The sequence below is a fragment of the Astatotilapia calliptera genome, chromosome 7, assembly GCF_964374335.1.
Source record: "Astatotilapia calliptera chromosome 7, fAstCal68.1, whole genome shotgun sequence".
Classification (NCBI taxonomy): Eukaryota; Metazoa; Chordata; class Actinopteri; order Cichliformes; family Cichlidae; genus Astatotilapia; species Astatotilapia calliptera.
The window spans coordinates 66,592,625-66,606,359 of record NC_137428.1 but is presented as its reverse complement, the minus strand read 5'-3'; the positions used below and the strand labels follow the sequence as shown (position 1 = coordinate 66,606,359).

Here is a 13,735-nt window from a genome sequence, read left to right as displayed (position 1 = left end):
AAACCAGCCCACTGAGGAACAAAGGGCTGTGAGGTCAGTTCCTTCATCATAATTATGCAAATTCTCATGACCATTGATCAAAGCCCACTGATCAATGGCCATGAGTACCATTCACAGAGAGTTGGGGAATAGCTGCAATCACAGCATTGTAAGATGGTGACAGATGTACCCTTAGGCCCCCTCCTCGATTCAGAGATGGTCTTTCCCTTTTCACGTAAATGGCCTCCTTGACTCCGCGCTCGAACCAGCGTTTGAGCAAACTTTTGCTAGGAGCTCCCTTCGTATTATCTAAAGCTCACTGAAGCAACCTCCAGTTTTATGTTTCAATTTAAATACAAAATGATGTTGGTGTTGACCTTGTCCCCAAACTCTTTTCTTGCAAATAGATTTGCATAAAATATAGATTTTCAGCCTTAACCTTGTAGTTTTATTTGACTCAGAAACACTGATAGGAGAGAGTAGCACACTGAAGAGCTTTTAAGTGCGCTACCATTACACAAGTTTAAACACATAAACTCTGCTTCATGTTGATGCCATCCATCAGGGGGACCAGAATGTGCAGTCTAATGATTATGCCTTTTAAATTTCTCCCAGTAACACAGTTTAATAGCAGCATAACCGTGACCGCAGGAGAATCTAAGAGACATTCATGGTGAGTGATGAGTTTAACTACCAACGTTGAAATATGACATGTGGATTAAATTATTAAAGCCACCCAAAAGTTTCATTGTGCGCCCAGATAGGATGCTTTAACCTCCTAGGACCCGGCGTCCACATATGGGGACATCACATTTTGGATTATCTAGACCACAATACTAAATTTTGCTCTTTCAAATGAGCCATATTGCTCAAAGGGGCACAATTGTTGTTGTTTTTTTTTCATTTTGTTTTCATACTCAGGAAAAATGCTGCTGTGTTCAGACACCAAATAAAGAGTTTTGCACATCTTTACTCAGTTCTATCGAACACTATAAAGCCAAACAGCAAAGAGAAATTAAAAATGGAAGCCATTAAAGAGATCGTGTCTTAGGAGGTTAAATCAAGAAGAGCTCAATGCACCTTATGGCTACGTGTGACTGCATAACTGTGGGGCTACTGCATTCATGACAGGCTTTGTTGCACATGCATGTGTGGAAATGTGATTTTTCATCCCTGGAAATTTTAGATGATATGCATGAATACTGCCATGTTTACTTTACCAGTGAGCAATTTTATTCTCATCCTAACTTCAGTGTAAATAAAACGATGAGTCCAGTAAAGGCTTGTCAGCTAGTTCCAAATATTAAAATTCTCCATCCACTCCTTTCCTACTAAATTACTGTGTTTATGCTCACTTTGTCAATACAGCTTCATCATGTTTCCAAAGGAAGATTTTTGGGCACCATATTACTCTCACTCTGACATCTCACTCTTTCCTCTACATACTTGCTCTATGCAATCTTTTCAGATACAAACACAGCAGCTAAAGGAAAGCCTGGTAGCTTACTGAACACGTTTGTGATTACGAACATTGCAAGGACATAGATTTGCTGCTGTATTGGCTCATGAAATATATAACTGTATCAGAAACACCACTCGCTTTTTAATTAATAGGAAACATACTTTAATTTATTCTCTCTGGTCATCTGTCAAAACTCGCGTTATTATAACTGCCAAACTTTTATATAATCACACCCCTGAGTCACATCTTAATAAATCAAACATGTTTTCTATAGGAGTCCAAGCCTCTGTAACTCATAAAGGTCCGAGTCTCCGACGCTCCAGTCGGAGCCAGTGAGCGAGCCCCTCCTCCTTCCTCAAACTTCATTTCCTCCTCGTCCAACCAGATAGCTCAGTCCTCAATCCATCATATAATATAGCGGCTAAAGACATCTGTCAGGGAGACACGTCCGATTTTTGGAAAGGGTGCTGTCCCAGACACTTTGTGGCAGGACAGAAGTGGGACTACAAACGCGTCCGGCTGGAAAGTTTGGCCAAAGCTGCTCAGCTGAAGTTGCGTGGCAGTCATTTGCCGTCTGACAGCTTCCAGCTACAGAGAAACTTTAGAGTTGGGGATTCACCAGGTAAGAAACTGTTTGCCTACATGCTTTTATTATTGATATCATTATTTTTAAACGTGTCGGTGTTGAGGCCGCTCAGCGAGCGGTGTGTTCGCGGTAAAGCGCCACGCTGCTTTTAGAGCTTTCTACTCTCCGCTTGACATTTTTTGCATCGACATGCTTGAAGGCTTTAAAATGAAACCACTACAGTACGACGTGATGTGATAAGTAAGCGAACAGGAGTGCGGCAGCCAATTTGCAGTGACCTTTTTTTAAACTACTGTGGGAATATTTTCTCACTATTGCTGGACTGTAAGTTATTATAGTGGGTCTGTAGAGAATTGAGTGGTTTCAGTATCCCAGTGAATTACCTTTTAATGGCTGTATTATTCCCATGAATGCTATTTCATGACCGTGTTCATTTCTGGCAGGGACTTGGCAAGATTTCAATGTGACACTGTGTCATGTTTGATCACTTCAACTTTTCATCTTCCTGCTCTGTTCTCTCTCTATAAATGTATTAGCCTCCGTCCATTTTAAAGGCTTTTTAAATTTAAGTAAATTTCCCTGTCTTTGGTTTAAGCGAAGCATTTTGCTGCCTCTTTGGTCATATTATAAGTTGATCGTGTAAGTCTGAAGGAATTTGAAGAATCAAAAGCTTATATTCTGGGTCCTTTGCAACAGCTGAATGGGAGGCTGCTATGATACAGCATACTTCCATTCAACAATAGGCTCATCTCTGGAGTTCCTCACTGATTGTCCCTTCTGTTCACCATTGTGCACAGGGCGTGTTTAGTAACAGACATTCTGATGAGCCTAATAAGTATCACCCCATCTTTTTCGCCTAAGGATGCTGCAGATCTCATTTTAGATCTGATCACAGTGAAGTGTCTGAAGCTTTATTTCCATCCACATGTTTCCATGTGGGCAATGAGTGTTTTGTCTGTGTCCTGTGAAGCAGTGTCATGACTGAAAATGAGGATGTGAATGATGTTTTTGTGTATCCCATTTGCAGATATATTATTTAGTGTAGGCCTGGCTATGGGTAGAATACCTAAGCATGAAATTATGATTAATTGTTGTATTCCGAGCCTTGAAATGGCTGTTTTTCCTGCCCGTCTTTAAGGCCACCCTCCATTAAAGCCAACTTTTACCTGACTCGCCACAAACAAAAAACGTCAACACCATTTGGGTTCCCCTGGCCAGAGCTGTGTGCCTGAGATGACCGTATGAAGGATTTTACTGGCATTACTTAGAGCTTAGGGTATAAACAAACAAAAGAAACCTCATACAACTGGGTGTTTAGATCAGTCTGAAGCCTGACCCTTTGACTCACAGGGAATATTTGCACTTACACTGACTTCATCACCTTAAACTGCCTCCACGTGTATTATAAACGTCAGTTCATTACCATGTAAGAGTATATAAATGACATAAGTAATGACAAGAATACTGGGTCTAGTTAAATTCTCTGCAAAAAGGTTTATGCATGCTTTCCTTAAAATCAAATATTTTTTCCTTCCCACAGAAAAATGTTAAATTCACAGAAGACACATTGTTAACGAAACCTACCACAAAGTTTAGACACAGAAGGGGTCAAAGGTCAAAAAGAGCTGTGTCAAAACAGCAGTGCCCCCCCCCCCCCCCTTTTTTTATTTTTTATTTTAATCTCATGTTTCCAAACATGGATGGCACACCATATCTATTCCTGTGTATGAGAGGGGAGTGAGAGGTCTCCGTCTGACCTCGCATTCCTCCTCCTCTCATGGTATGAGGTCAGTGCCCCACCACTGACCTGCTGCTGTTAACTAACATTTCCATTTTGTTCTGAATTTTCATTTTTGTGGTGGATTATTTTCAGCAGCTCTGGAGGGAACTTTTTCTCTGTTCTTTAACCAAAGAAATCTACCATCAGAACAGAAATGGCCCGCCTTGGATTAGATATAGTAAAATTAATGGAAGAATTTCATCATAAGTACTTGACATATCCATGAGCAAGCAAAATAAATACATAAATAAATATAATCTTTGCACAGTCAGCACTCTAAGGCTACTGTATTTTAATTCAGTAACAGTTATGAGCATTGTGAAGAGGTTTTCCCCTGGGGCACACTGGCTGATTCTCTGTGGTGACAAACAAAAGCGGCAATGTGAGCCTCTCAACCATGTTTACTTCCTCGGCTTTCGCTGTCCCACGCAGCCGCCGCAGAGTTCGTTTCTCTGTTCTGTCCCTTCGTGAACGTTCCTATTCACTGGGACGAGTAGGCACGACCGTCCGTGCTGGGCAGATTTCATTCTGCGAGGACTCACAATGGGTGAGCTGTGCTGCTATGTCAACATTTAGCTCTGTCTTGTATCCCCCCCTTTTTTTCTGCTACTTTAATCACATCCCTCCAGGCCAATCAGCAACAGGAAGAGCACAGCGGCCTTTGTCTTTGTGAGAGATAACTGGTTCCTTGCTGCTGTGCACCATGTGCAATGACTCACTCTGACTTTGCAAGTTGCGTCAGGGAAGCCTGCGCTATGTTCTTTATTTTAGACTTTTATATTTATGGCCTACTCAAGGCGTGCATTTATGAGATGCAGATCAGATATCCAAGTCTCAGCTGCATGTACATAGCCAGCAGCACAGTCTATGCCTATATTTTGACTTTACAGTCACCTTTTATTTCCAAGTCAGAATCCTGTCTGCTCAGAGTGAAGGTGAAACGGATTTCTCTCACCAAAACTCGTGTGATCAGGACTACAGTGCATCGTGTTTCTTATTCACTTTCTGTGGGAGAACATTGTTTCCAAATGTGTACAGCGGGGAACTCTTTTCCTGCGCCCATCATTGCCAAACCGTCTCACTATGGAAGAAAAAATCAATAACAATGTAAAAAAGACTAAAGGTGCTACTGACAACACACAATCAGACCACCTTGCTTAGTTTGTGCTTTATTTTGTATAACTGTTGGATTTCAGCACCCTTAACTCAGTCTATGCCTTACATTTAGTATTCTTGGTTCCGTGTGGTCTCGACTGATACTGTCTGCTCTGCAGTTTTGTTGCAGTCGGAGTGGAATTTGAAACAACAGACTTGTTGTCTTTTGCTTGGAGGACTTCCTTTCCTGGTGGCCTGTTTAGCTGTAGCCTCCATTGTTTGCCTTTGTCTGTGTTGATGGGCGGATATGTGGGAACCTTTTTCATCTGATCTCTAGGACACAGCCGGTCTATAATGGTTGCTGTCTAAAATGACTTCCCCACAGTAACCTGTAAACACTTTTTATTAAAATATTATTTGCAAGCTATCAAATAATTAAATGTAGCTTTTCCTCATGCAACTAAATAAATAGCAGAAAATAATAACAAACAAATTTTGGTACTGCTTAGACACTGATATCATATTACATATCATGTTTGTACTTTTTTGTCATTTTTTATTGGTGTACTGAAGATATCGTGTGGCTTCATTTTCAAAGTCAAGAGGAGAAAGCCAGAATCCATCTGGTTGCACATAAAAACATTTTCCACATTGAAAGACTTACATTCTTTTAGTTATAGACCATATCTTTTATAATGAGATTCCCTTATGACATCCATAAGGGAATCTCACTTCTGCAGTTACAGTATATGTCTATGTTTGATGTGATGCTGTTGATTTTATTCGTCATTAGTTGCTTTAGAGTTTAGGCTGTTTTGACCATGATGTGTGAGTGAGAGCTCCACAGGTTACAAGCAGTACTTTGATCATTATCTATCTCAGCTTTAAACATTTCAGTAGATGAAGTGAAGTGAATAAAATATGGCAGTTAATTCAATCTAAGTGAAGTTCTGCTTTATTAAACTGAACAGGAGTACAGAAGTCTCTACTGTTACAATATTACATTAAATTTGCTTTAGGGCTGCACAGTGATACAGTGGTTAGCACTGTTCTCTTCCATCGAGAGGCTTCTGGATTCAACCTGCAGATCAACCGGGGCTCTTCTTTGTGGAGTCTGCATGCGCAGCCTTGGTTCTGACTAAGCTCTACCATGATGTACCTGCTTTTCAGTCAGCTGGGTATAGATTCTCTTTTGCATCAAACTGAGTGTGCAAGACCAGGTACATTAGCATGGATTTGATGGGTAATTCTGTTGCTATGTGCACTCGCACAGTTGTGAAAACATTGTTTTTGAGAGGTTACACTAGAAGCCGGCATCAGCTATTCTCTTTTAAATCAGCCTCTCTGGGTCTCTTTCGAAGCAGCGTTCCCCCAGTAAACAGATTCTTTGAGATATAAATATAGTAGGTTTCTCTGAAGAGGTGACGAGGCAAATGCATTACATCATAGTAAACTTTTTCTTATTGACAATAGTTAAGTTAAAGTAGTGAGATCAATTCCTGAACGTTGTATCCTAATGAACTTTGACTGTATTGTGTAAATTACTGTGTGAGTTGTGGTGTCTAGTGTGTTTTCGGATGGTTCGCAGTATGACTGTTAACATTCTGTGGTAGGTAAAAATGAGAGACATTTGTCTATATACTTTTCTGTCTTTGTAAAGGTTTTTTTATGTAATTGAGTGCTACGTGCTATGACAGAAAAAATAACATGTTCCACTATAACCATCAAATTAAAGCCTGTCTGTGGGTGGCTTACCACCCACAGACAGCTACAGTAGCAAGTGTTTTATCAAACCAGTAATCTTTGACATCAAAGTTCCCTACATGCCCCTTTACACCACAGTATTTACTGCACGGTTCCCCTCCATCCATCCACCTATTTTATTAGCTGCTTAACCAACTAAGGATCATTGGAGAGACTGCAGCTGGTCTCTGTATTATTGTGAGCTCTTTACCTTACAATATAAAGCAGAGAGGTGGTGTACATACTGAACAAGTCACTAGCCTAACACAGGGCTACAGTTTGTCTACAGAATGCAAAACTTCAAAGGCCTTAAGGTGAATTAAGCAAAACATAAATAATTTGTTAAATAATTTGATAGAAACATCCCATTTTACAATCAGCCCAGCCACAAATCACAAACCTTTCCGTCAGAGAGCACAAGAGTAAATATTCAAAGCAGCACTTGTTGCTAATGTACATTTATCATATTTAATATATTATACACGTAGCATGACATCTTATGCTACATAGTAAAGGAAATTTAGATTACTCAGTTGGAGAAGCACTCTGAGTTGAATCATTCTTAATATTATTTAAGAGAAAAAGGAAACATTTCCTGTTCTGTTACCTGTATTGGGGGATCGTCTCCTCTGCTGTTCTAAATGCTCGTTGTTATAATCATAAAGATCCCGAAAGAGTAATTTATTACCAGCTTTGAAGCTGTTTTGATTAACTGTACACAAGAGAGCTTCACTGACAAGACGGGAGAAGCTCTCATGCTTGATGCCAGTGTGCTAATTAAAAACAACTTTATGAGCAACTACAGAGCCTCATGCAACTTGGATTGAGACCTACATCCACTGAATGCTTTAAACATGAGTCTCCTTCCCTTCTACCCTTAGAGACTTTCTTGTGGTGACATATTGTTTTGAACTCTAATATATTTCTCCTCCCTGTGCAGATCACCTCCCTATAATCAATCAATCAATCAATCAATCAGTCAATCAATCAATCAAGGTTTTATTCTTGATAGGACCCCCCCCGACCTTACACACACAACACAGACATCACATGGGGATACAGGTCGGAGATCGGTAGCGTCACAGAAAACAAACACTGAAATATACACTACAACGGGAAAGTACAAGAGGGAAAAAGGCATGCAGCATGAGAACAGGAAACAAAAAAATTCCTCTGCACAAAAAGCACATAAATGTCCACAGCACAACATTATGGAGCACGTGACCAGCCACAGGGTCGGGTGGGGGGTGAGGAGTAATCCGAAGCAAACACAGCAGCCATCCTGCCCAGCGCTACCATTCCAGCGCGGGCTCAGACCCGCCGTGTTCCCAGGAGGGAACAAGCATCGAAGGCGTTTGGAAAGGGAGGGGGGATGAGTGTGTGCATATCAGTGTATATGTCTGTGTGTGCGTGTCCAGAGTTCAGCTGAGACAGTGTCCTTTGCCCTGCCAGGCTAAGTAAACAGTCTTCCAGCCAACCCAGGTGGCCTTACATGGAATGGGAAGGAACAGACTAAACACAGTTGTTATCAGGGTGTTTTTGTTCGGCTCCAGCCTTGCGACCGCAGCTGGCGCCGAAAGGGTATCCGCATGGAGTGATGGTGCTTTTTACTTTAGTGCGAACAACTCGTATGAATTTCAAAGCAGTTCTACAGTCCAACACTGGTCTCTCAATCTCCCGTTGGAGAGCCGTGAGCTTCTCCATGCTTGCGTTCTGTGATGTTGTCATTTCTTGTGCTCAAGGAGCCGATTCTGAGAACTCACGGCAGTGTGCATAGGGAGCAGGTGAACGATAAGTGAGTTTGTTACTAAATATTTGGGGAATGCATTATACTTAAGTCTCGTCCCGTTCCTCTGTGATGCATGTGTGAGTTATTTGTGGGGGATGATTAATCAAATTGGCTCCATTCATCGGTTCATTGTGGAAGAATGCAATCCCATAGAAAATCACTCCAGAACATTTACATATAAATGCTTTTAAATACAGTCACACGTCAGCTGTTTAAAACCAAAGATACAATTTTATGGAAACCATTACCAAACCTTTTCTGTAGAAGAAGCTTAATCAGAGACATGATGTTTATTAAACTGAGTAAACCACAATTCTGCAGTCATGCAATAAAGCTCAATTAATGCTCCAACTCTTAGTCGGCTGCTTAAATATGCTTTTGATGTAAAATCCAAATAAGCAAGGAGACACCTAAGAAAATCCAGTAAATGGTTAAAATTCAAGCTTGTGGTCAGACTTGCTCCTCTGTATTAACTTGCCAAACTGTGGCTACTGAGAGTAAAAAAACATTTGTCTTTGCTGCCAAAAACTCTTTTAATGATAGATTAAAAGATCCCAGAGGGACATAAAATGTGTGGGTGTACTGTAGGCCTATTTCAGTTGGTGTAGCATGTGAATCTGAACAGCGTTTTCATTTTAGACTAAGCTTATAAGCTTCTGTCCAGAAGCAGACTAATCTACTAATCACAGAAATGGTGGTACTCATGTAAATGCTGTATCAGAAAGTGCACAGACTGTGCATCCAGTTTATTCCTCCAGCAAATGCACAGTTTGTGCACATTTACTGTGGAGTCACAGATTTTGAGCTGCATGCAGGACATACACATTGGCAGACCACATACATCCTATTGGCTTGGGTAGATAAAAACACTTGTACAGCACATATACTGTACGTTAGTGCTGTTGTTTGATTTGTGCTTCTTCTTCATCCCGCTTGCTCTGTTAGAAAGGTCATGACAAAATAGCCAACTGGAGACCAACATAGAGTGAAAGTTCTTTATGTTCGTTTGTCAAATGATTGCAATCAGTCCTTGAACAAAATACAAAATTATTAATTTCTCCCATTCTAGGTCATCTTCTCTTTCCTTTACTTAATACTTGCAGTTGTATGTAGATCGAAACTTCAGTGGGCTCGGTCTCTGATTACAACCCACGGGCGAAGGTGCAATTTTCATTTGAAGAGTGACCTGTTTTCAACCCCTAACATCAGACGTCAGGCCAGAAGCATGCATATCATTTTAAATGTTGCTGTTGTTGTTGAAGGGTCATGATTTTGACACGGTGAAGGAGCTCCAGCACAGAGTGATCTAAAGATAGCACCATTGCTGGAGGCAGCGTAGTTGTGCGTGATGAGAGAAAAGGAGAGAACAGCGTAATTTTAAAAAAGTTTTATAATGTATTTATTTATTTATTTATTTGTGTATTTTTGTGTTGTTTTTTTTTTTGTTTTTTTTACTTCTGGCATTCTGGAACTATGCAATCATGAGCTTGTGTGCCTGAGTAGAATAGTATTTATTTATTTATTTATTTTTTGCCTGTCCCGTTTGGCTCTTTTGCCATCAGAATTATTGTCTAAAGGCAAAGAAAGATGCCCAACGGATTTACTTTACCAAATGGACCATCCCAGCTTTGCCGTAATGGTCTATTTGATTGACCTTTTATTGTTTATTTTATTTATTTTCACTTGCTAAATACGGGACAGACTTGACTGGGGAAAAGAAAGGGAAAGAAAAACAGCGGGGAAGAGGGACGGGGATAAAAAACAAAAACTAACAAAACAAGCAGACAAAAAATGCATATATCAATCACCTGGATCACCTGTTGAGAATGAAAAAAGAAAACAAGCAGAAGAAAACGAGAGCAATAGAATAAACAACATCACGATGATATATGTGAATATAACTAAATACTAAATATTAAACATTATTGTGCAGCACGTAATATTGACAGCGCACAGTGTGCTTTGAGGTAGGAGCCAAAAAGGGTGTAGTTTGTTTGTGTGTGTGTGTGTGTGTGTGTGTGTGTGTGTGTGTGTGTGTGTGTGTGTGTGTGTGTGTGTGTGTGTGTGTGTGTGTGTGTGATCACCCGTGTGTACACCTGTGAGCATGAGCACGCTTGTTTTTAAAAGGTTCCTTCATGTAATGATCTGTTAGAGGGTGTGGGGGGGCCACAGCCCCGTCCTCCAGGGCATGAAGCAGGTATGGAGGAGATCAAAACTCCAGACATCCAGAGGCCCCCAGAACACAAGAGACCAAGGAAGACCAACAGAGGGGCAGCTGCGCCACTGTCCCAGAAAGAGCTGAGGAGAGTCCCAGATGAAGGCTCACTCAGCAGCCGCAGAGCAGAAGCCAGGGGGAGTTGCAGTGACGCGCCCGTGAGCTCCGCCGGCAGCCAGCTGTGCCTGAGTGACCGAGCCCCAGGCCGAGAGGCCGGGGGCACCCCACCTCCGAAGTGTCCCGAGCGAGCCCCAGGCTCCAGGCCCCGACAAGAAGCCACCAAGGAGTGAGCCGGTGTGTACCTGGACGCCCATCCCCGGACACAAAGAACCACCAACGCACCGACGTCTGAGGGCGTCTGCCATTGGCAGGGGAAGTGGTGGTGGGTGGAGATAGGCCTCCAAACCTTGGAGCGCCTGAGATGTCCCCAGAGAGGTGGCGTCTGATACCCGACCTGACACAGGCATACAGGCACACACAGACACAAACATCCATTCCCACCCTCATGCTCTCATATGCAATTACTCAACACTCACCCAACGTGGAGACAGACATAAAGAGACGCTGTACACACGATCACACTCCCCAAGCTCCCAATGATTCATCCACACACATTGTACCAATATTTTAAAACTATTATCTTAGCAGGGACTCATAACTACACATGACAAATGTTTGGTAAATTTTCTCTGTGTTTTTTGTGCCTGGGGAAAAAAATTCTGCACATTTTGTATCATGTATTAGATTTTTAAATGATCAAATATTAGTACCAATATTGCTGTAGTAGGTTTCTCTGAAGAGGTGACGTGGCAAATATATTATATCGTAGCAAACTTTTTTTTTTGACAATAATTAAGTTAAAGTAGTGAGATCAATTCCTGAACGTTGTATCCTAATGAACTTTGACTGTATTGTGTAAAATACTGTGTGAGTTGTGGTGTCTAGTGTGTTTTCGGATGGTTCGCAGTATGACTGTTCACATTCTGTGGTAGGTAAAAATGAGAGACATTTGTCTATATACTTTTCTGTCTTTGTAAAGGTTTTTTTGTGTAATTGAGTGCTATGACAGAAAAAATAACATGTTCCACTATAACCATCAAATTAAAGGTTTTCAAAGCAGACAAACTGTGGGTCTTTGCAGTGATTGGCTTACACCGTAATACTGTAATAGAAAGGTACAATAAATAATTTCACCCTTGCAGATTAACATATGTAATTGTCATTTTGATGATCTGAACACACTGAACATTTGGCTGTTTAGTTTAAAACAAAATATCTAAACACCCAAATCCCACGTTTTCTGCATTATAATAGATAAAAGGCTAAGCTAATTAGAAAGAATTGCCTTTTAAAAGAAGCAGTTCCCCCCCCCCCCCCCCATGTAATTAAATGTAAAGTAACTTATTTTACACCTCCAATGAGCCATACTATCATTTCTGAAAAGAACATTTAATAAACCTTTTTGTATTTATTTTTGTATTTATTTGCATCAGTCAGCTGTTAACCCTGATAGTGGTACGCTGGAGCCACTATCAGGGACAAACAGAGACTGCAGCGTGTTGTGCGATCTGCTGAGAAGGTGATTGGCTGCAGACTCCCATCTTTGCAGGACCTGTACACCTCCAGGACATTGCGGCGTGCAGCTCGGATCTCAGCTGACCCTTCTCACCCTGGACACAGTCTGTTTGACCTGCTCCCCTCAGGCAGGAGGCTCCGGTCCATTCGCACCAGAACCTCTCGCCATAAGAACAGTTTCTTCCCCTCTGCTGTTGGACACATGAACAATAACCATATGACTGTTCCCACCACTAACACATGACCCTACGCTGTGTCACTGCATCATTCCATGTTTGGCACTGATCACCACCTGCACTCATGTATATATCATGTATATATCTTTCTACGTAGCACTCTTAATTCTTATTCTCATGTATATATCTCATGTATATCTCATGCACATATCTTTCTACGTAGCACTTTTAATTCTTATTCCTACTTTTATTTTTTCATGTCTATTTAAGTGCTATTTATGACACTATGTTTGCACTGAAGCACCGCAGCAATTTCCTAATGTTGTAAACCTGCTCAACATTTGGCAATAAACCCCATTCTGATTCTGATTCTGATTCTGTACCTGAAGCATGGACACTATAGAAACACCTGAAATGACGATAAGTTTTTAGTTGTTTTGTTTTTTTCCTGCTGCTGTTCTGCACTTGTAGTTTTTTTTAACATGCTGTAATGCTGATTTCTGAAAGTTCCAAATAAAAATATGAATATCTCAGTTTCTTTTATTTGAAAGAAAAAGCAGTGATCCGTTTTGATTGAGGGCAATGAACCTGTTATTGTGTTGAATAGCCGACGCTTTCTCCACATTCTTGTAGCTGAATGAGATTGTTCAGCCAAGCATGCGGTGAAAACATATACAAAGCCAGATATATCACAGCAAATCCCACTTCTAATGCTCAACCCAGACAAGCTATCAGGGTGTTGTTGTGTTGAAGAGAATGACCATGAACCCAGTAAATTCTGCTCGAGTCTTTTACTCAGTTATGCTTGTTTCTGTTTGTTTTTTTTCACACTGTGGGCAAACAAGCTATGTCTTATTAAAACAAGCTTACAGTGCCTGGGTTAAAACTCCACTAACCAAATGCTTACTGTTGGTGACTGCATACTGTTGAGAAAACGACTCAAAATATTAGAAAAAGTACATTTAGTACACAAAGTACAGAAAAGTGTCCCTACGTTGTTTCTTTGTTTCAGTTTTCTGCTTTGAATAAGTAGTGGTGATTATTTCGATGTATATACTTGAGATTCTGTCTGATACACCAACATACTGTGACATATAATTGTGTAGTGGAAGGAAAAAGATGCATGATGTGCATTTGTGTTTAGCCCCCCTGAGTCAATACTTTGTCGAATCAATTTTCCTTGCAGTTACAGTCAGATTAGCTGGAGAGCGTTGTTGAAGAGCAATTTTCAAGTCATGCTAATGGGATTTAGGACAGGACGTGTCTGGACCTTGACTGGGTCATTTAAACATACGGCAAAATGCTCAGTTTTGGTTTCATCTGACCAGAGCTTGC

The 13,735-nt window shown here is 40.9% G+C and overlaps 1 protein-coding gene across 2 annotated transcripts in view; it reads left to right on the top strand.

Moving 5' to 3' along the window:
- The first annotated feature begins 1,796 nt into the window (after positions 1-1,796).
- Positions 1,797-13,735, top strand: part of tspan9a (tetraspanin 9a) — a 192,232-nt gene continuing 180,293 nt past the window's right edge. For both annotated transcript variants that reach the window (XM_026176640.2, XM_080304952.1), the window contains exon 1: positions 1,797-2,063. The gene's annotated coding sequence lies outside the window, so the exon portion shown is untranslated. The remainder of the gene's footprint in view (positions 2,064-13,735) is intronic.